Here is a 6,678-nt window from a genome sequence, read left to right on the forward strand (position 1 = left end):
AACATATTGAGAAGAGTAGTCCGAACAGAGGAAGTGACCTTGGTGAATGTCGTAAGATGAACGTGGGGCTGCTAAGTTTTGAGAACTGCCAGGGAACCAGTCTGGCTTGAACAGAGTGAGTCTGGGGTTCAGTTAGGGGCTGGAAGGCCACAGGGAGGAGTTTAGCTTTTATTTTAGGTGTGAAATGAGAAGTGATTGGTAGTTTTAAGGAGAGGAGCGGCATACACTGACTTTTCTTTTGAAAACGATTACTATGTTGCATTGAAAATAAACTGAAAGGGTGGAAAGGCCAAAAGCAAGGTCTTTTGGGAGGTGATGATGGCTTATACCTGGGTGGTTACAATGGAGATGGTATGAAGTGTGTGGATTCTGCATATATTTGGAAGATAAAGCCAAAAGGAGCTCCTGATAGATTGCATATATAGTGGGTGCAGGAAAGAAAAATCAAGAGTGAATCCAAGATTAAAAGTTCTCTTAATGATTTCTCCTCTCTGCTCTCCTTACCTACAATTTTATTCATGCACCCCCGTTTCCTCTTTTTATCTAATGCCAAGAGAGCTCTGAGCCTAGGAAAAGTCATAACGTAGGGAAAGGAGACAGTGGGACAGAAGAGAGAAGCAAAATCCATCTGGAGGAGGAATTTCAAGCTGACAGTTCCTCCCACACAATATAGTGGAAAACAGTTCCAAATGGAAAGAGATACAAATGGAAAGCCTCGATGGTCCTGTTCTTACACTCCCTAGTTTTGTGGGTTATCTTTCACCAGATGAGGCAGGATCAAGACGTTTCTCTGAGCTGGCGTGGATTTCTATATATCTTGATTATGGGAAACAAAAGGTTAGGAAATCTAAAAATAAATATTGGTGCTAAAATCTATCTTTGAAAAATGTAGGCTTTTAATCTCCTCTCTCTCCTTCCCAAAACTTTGTATCATTTCATTTCCTTCCTTCTCCACGTGTGGACATAAACTGTATCTAAATAGCTAAACTGTCAAAGAATAATCGATAAGTTCAGGAACTGACACTGACTTTTTCCAGATAAGTCCATTAAGCTGGTTATACCTGTCTCTACATAGGACCAGCCCAGTACCACGAATGCACTCCAAACGGTGATTTTCTGAAGGAGGTTGTCATATGGAAAAAATCTTCTTTGTCCCATTTTTCTTGCTCCCCCAACATTTCTTCCCATCCTCTCTCTTTTCTTCTTGCTTCCCTTCATCCACTCTTAGTAACTGGGTATTCATACATAAAAGCCATTTATAGTTTGATGCCTCAAAGCCCTCATATCTATTAAACTACAGTCTCCTTTAGAAAGGAATTTCCTCAAACCTGACCACATTCGTTCACTCATTAACAGATGTTGTGGCCCCAGGCTGCATTTCTGGGGAGTAGGTAGAGGGAAGGGATTCATCGACATCTTCTGTCAGAAGTCAGTAAGCTATTATTCAGCCCTCCCGGGCCCTAAGCAGGTGTTCTTTCCTTTCTTCTGACAATAGCAAAGGTTCCCAAGAGCCCAGATGACAGTCTCTACATTAGTACTTACTGGCTCCACTGACAGGTGTTTCTCTGTATAACCAGACAACAGGTGTTTGCCCGGTGCAGCCTGCCAAAAGCCAAGGAGCCAGAGTAGAAAACAAAGCCCACTTGTGAAAATGATTACTGTAATTAAGAGCTATGGTAATGCAAACGTTGAAAACTCATACACATTCGCAGTTACACTCTCCCAAATTCTCTGTTCCCCTGGATAGAGGAAATGACAGACTACAGATCACCCAGCATTACGATATACTTTTAAATGCTAAAGTTCTCGCTTCTTTGGGGGAGAGATTGAAATGATTATTAAGGCATCTTTTGAAACCATTCCTCTTAAGGATCCTCATTTAGAATTTATGTCATTGTGCATTTGGGGGATTACAAGGCAGTGTATGCTGAAGGAGACTGCCTTTGAGGGGCTTATGATTTACTTGAGCGCCCCATATATATCCATGAGAAAAGTGGAACAGCTAATCAATACTCAAATCACAATACGTTTGGTGGTGACCCTCATTACGGCAACTACCACTGTGTGCCCCACGGCCTCCCGGCAGGAAATTGCCTCATTTACAACCAGGAAAAGTCTTGATAGTAATATGCTGTGTGCTTCTCAACTCCTCCCCTAGGAAGCATACATGAGCTTCAGAGCTAGGGCAGATAGCAGAATGGTGTGCATAAGGTAAATATTTCTTTTTTAAAAATCTGAGAACATACATCAGTCACTCATTTGTGTTTCAGGAGCTAAGGATCCTCTCACTGCTCCGATCTGAGTGGAATGAAAAACAAAGGGTGGAATGCACCAAGGGTTAGGACACAGGTCAGAAGACGTCATGGACTTTATCAATATGATTTTCATATTATGCATATATGATCACAATATGCAAAATAAATTATAACTGTTAAGTCCCTCTGCTCCATTTTCAATCCCATGTTTACATGGGAGCTGAAGGGAGGCATGTGGGTAGTTCAATTCTAGCTGTTGCATACTGTGATTACTATTACTATTAATTTTGCCATCAGGAGCTTCTTTATTTTAACAAATTTACAGAAGTGGAAAACTTACAGATATTCTTTTTTTCCAGTAAACAATATAATTATTATTCATCATATATGGTTTAAAAATGCTTATACAATTTTCAATTTTGTAGGCCTTTATATTCTCCTCTCCCAACTCTCTAGCCAAGTTTAAATTTTTTATGCCTTTTATTTTGATTTCCTTAGTGTATTATATACTAAGATCCTATTTTATTTCAGTTTTCTATAGTTATTATTATTATTTATTTTTTTTGCGGTACACAGACCTCTCACTGTTGTGACCTCTCCCGTTGCGGAGCACAGGCTCCGGATGCGCGGGCTCAGCGGCCATGGCTCACGGGCCCAGCAGCTCCGCGGCACGTGGGATCCTCCCGGACCAGGGCACGAACCCGTGTCCCCTGCATCGGCAGGTGGACTCTCAACCACTGAGCCACCAGGGAAGCCGTCTATAATTATTAAAGGGATAAGTAATGTATTATGATTCACTAAAATAAAGTAATAAATAATTTACATACTGTGATTATTAAATACTTTTATACTGTGATTGCCAAAAGAACGGTCCTGGATTTTTCAGCTAGGTATTTTTCAATGTAAAAAAAAAAAAACATTGAAAGAAATAAAAAAGGCAGTTCACAAATAATTCTTCTAGAGGACACAGGAATGGGACGCTTTTTTTTTTTTTTTTTAAACAGCTTTTGGTTAAGCTGAAAAAGATTTTTGGGCTTCTCAGAAAGTTCTTGATTATAAAAAAAGTATTTCTCTAGAATGTAATGTCTAAAGTTTTATTGGGAAAAAAACTAAACCGAAGCAAAACATCCACTTGATATTGTTGGAGATATCTTTCAAATTCTGTGTACTTCCCTGCCAACAGTTGCATCTTCAATTTTGGTCCCCATACTGCTTTAACAACTGAAGAAAAATAAGCATCTTATTATGGGAAAAAAAAAACTGTCTGTGTGGACTGGTTTGATCAGCTTTGATCAAATTACTTTCTGAACAAATGACCTTTGACTGGGTCGGTGAAAAGATAGCCCATGTGTCCCAGGTTTCAGCAGCTTCCTATCTGTTTATCACTGGTACCAGGCTTGGTGTCACTTCTGTTCTCTTCCTCCTGTCTTATTTGGCACAGAAGGGATGTCCTAGAAGAGGACACTGTGCTTCCTTTCTCTTCATCCCCCCACCCTCATTTTTCCTGAATGAGTGCCCATTTGCTTATGGCCTGTCTCTCTGGATGCAAACCAACAATAGCAGCAACTCTAATTCACCCTCTTTATCTCTCATGATAAAGATGAGAGATGAGAAAAGTCTCTGATTCCTCACTCTTTTTGCTACCTAACCCACTTCTTACTGAGAATTGAGACTGGAAGTACCACACCTCTCCTCTTATGCTCAGAACGACCTCTCTAGACATTATTAGATACAGATTGTGCCAGGAACAAAACCCATCATAAAGGCAAAGTGGGCTCTGTTTGGGTCAGGGGATGGTGGCATGATCTCAGATCACGACTTTTGTACTCATATGTAGCCAGCACAAGGAAATACATCCTCCATCTTCAATGGCTGGCCCTGGACAGGATAAGGGGCTTCTAGTACTTTAAGAGCAGTTATTTCCTGCAATTGGATATTGTGTGCTGAGATAACTGGGGGCCTGTAGTGCTTTGGGACTCAGTGCATGGATGTACCAGAAACTAAAGCAAAACTAGTCACCAGGTTAGTTGGAAAGCACTAGAAATGAGCTTTATGAGAAAAAGTAACGGATTTCATTGAGTCAATTCACAAAAGATCTCTTTCTACTAGCAAGGGCTGCTTTGCTTTCTGACTCCACAGATATGGAGGAGACCAGCTGCCTGTGGCCATTTCAAAACAGTTGCCTCTTCAGCAAGAAGTAATAGACCCTGGAGGAAGATGAAGAGATCTAACCTCCGGACCTGCGGAGTGCCTAATGACTCTGTCAGCATCCTGCCTGAGCACCCTCACTCTCTTGTTTCTTTCCCGCACAGCCAGCCCTTCCCACCCTGCTCAGCCTGCTCAGGGCTCCTTTAGCCACAGACTGTTTGTTCCTGTAATTGCTGCCAACTTGGCTGGTGAGAAGCCAGGCCTGGAGGAAATAGAGGGTCCTGGCAAGAACATGGACTGACGGCCCCAACAGGGTCAGCGCCTGAGTCCTCCCACAATGCAATTGTGCCTCCGACAAAAATCCTATGGAACTAGAAGTGATTGTGGGGTCACCAGGGACCTGGTTAGCAAAAAGCGGTGCTGCTGTCTGGATTCAGCCTCTGAGTGTGTGGAAGGGCGGCAGGGATGGAGAGGGAGGGCGGGATTCAAGCCCTTCACTTAGGAAAAATTTCCGAAATCCTCTAGGCTTTTGTCTGCTTGAATCAAGCAAAGAAAACCAGTCCTTGCCTTGAATTGCAACAAACCAGACTAGGCAAACCTCATAGATTGTGGGCACCTCCAGCAGAAGAAATGAGGAGAGACTGACTTGCTCTGAACAGAAGCCTGTGCGAGGTCCGCGGGGACCCTGGCAGCCTCGTTCGTGGGTTGGAGAGCCTTCCGGGCACTGTGGTTTGCACTGCCCAGGGTTGCTCATCCTATCCCACCATCTATCTCTGGTCCTTCCCTCCATCACAGTGTGATGCACTGTAGGACGGACCAGGCTTTGGCCTCTCCGCTGGAGCTCTGGTCTCAGAGACCTCCAACATCTGTTTACAACCAGAGGAGGGTTATACTTAGTAAGCTTGTCCCTCGGGTGAAGGGAAGCTTGTCTTTGCCCTGATCTCTTTCTTCCTAGACTGTTAAGTGGCAGCCTGAGGATACAAGTCATTGTATCTTGCTTTGAATTGACTCCTGTTGCTAGTAACTGGATCACAGCTATAGCTACAAAAGACCTACAAGAAATTCATCCTTTGGTTCCCACACAGAACTAGGGGAGGCCTGGAAAGAAAGTTCAGGTGCTGGGGCTAGGAAAGGTGAACCTGAGGTGGTGAGGCTACAGAACGTGAGGCCGAGGGATTGAAGAGATGAGGAAGGTAAACCCGAAGAGATGGGGACCAGAGCTATGTCTAGATGACTGGTGGGACCCGTTCACCTGTTAGTTTTTCGGTGCCCCGTCCAGTGGAGATGAGTGGAAACTAGGCTTTATCTCTGCAGGTAGCCAGGAGCCTGCACCTTCTCCCCGACCTTGCTTCCGCGGCAGGGGGAACGCATGAATCAAGAACAGCACGGCACAGCGGCCGCGGGCGCGTCTCCGCCTATGCCCTGGCGACCTTGACCAGGCTCACTGGCCTGTGAATGGACTGAGGGATCGTCTCCAGCCAGCGGGCTTTTGATGATCCAGAAAATAACCAGAAAAAAGAAAAAAAAAAACAAGTGGCACAGGCTTGCACTCTCTTTTGAGTGGAATTTATGGGAGTAGAGCCCGGGTAGCCAAGACCGTGAAATGAGAATTTTTCCGACCGCAGATTTGCGGTGGACCCAGGCTCCGCGGATCTGCTGCGCCAAGCGTGAGGCAGCGCGCTGGCCAGGGAGGGCGCAGCCGGGAGCGCAGGGCGACTGGCTCCTCTCTCAGCGGAGCTGCGGAGAGAGGGAGTTTGGCTGTTCAGTGCATGGGACAGGCGCAGTGCTGTCTTCTTTCACTGCTCAGTTTTTGCAGGTCTTTACATTAAAAAAAAAAAAAAAGACCCAAATATATGTTCAACCCTCTTGTAGATTTTTAAAAGGTTACTGGCACCCACCCTACTTGCTCACGCACACCATACCGATACAGTTTTAAGGGCGCACTTAAAAAAATAAAAAGCCTCCTAGCATCCAGGAGAGTTGAGAAGGAACCTGAGGTCTAGTTTGCCAAACTCAGTCACAAGAGCTGGTCAGTGCTCTCCACTTAGTGAATGCTCTGCTTTTCTGAAAGTTTCAACCTCAGACCCCAGAGGAGGTCGGAGTGCACCTTGCCACCCTCCAGGCTGAGCTGGGCTAAAACCTGAGCAGGTGTCTTGACCTTCCTGGGCCATCCCTAGACAAGAGTTTGATCCCCAGCTGGAATCTTGCAGGACGTGAGAGGGATACGGGAATGGTTGTTTCACTGGGGGTGGGGCTTGAGGAGCTGAAAGAAAGA

The sequence above is a fragment of the Neophocaena asiaeorientalis genome, unplaced genomic scaffold (genome assembly GCF_003031525.2).
Source record: "Neophocaena asiaeorientalis asiaeorientalis breed wild unplaced genomic scaffold, Neophocaena_asiaeorientalis_V1.1 scaffold148, whole genome shotgun sequence".
Taxonomy (NCBI): domain Eukaryota; kingdom Metazoa; phylum Chordata; class Mammalia; order Artiodactyla; family Phocoenidae; genus Neophocaena; species Neophocaena asiaeorientalis.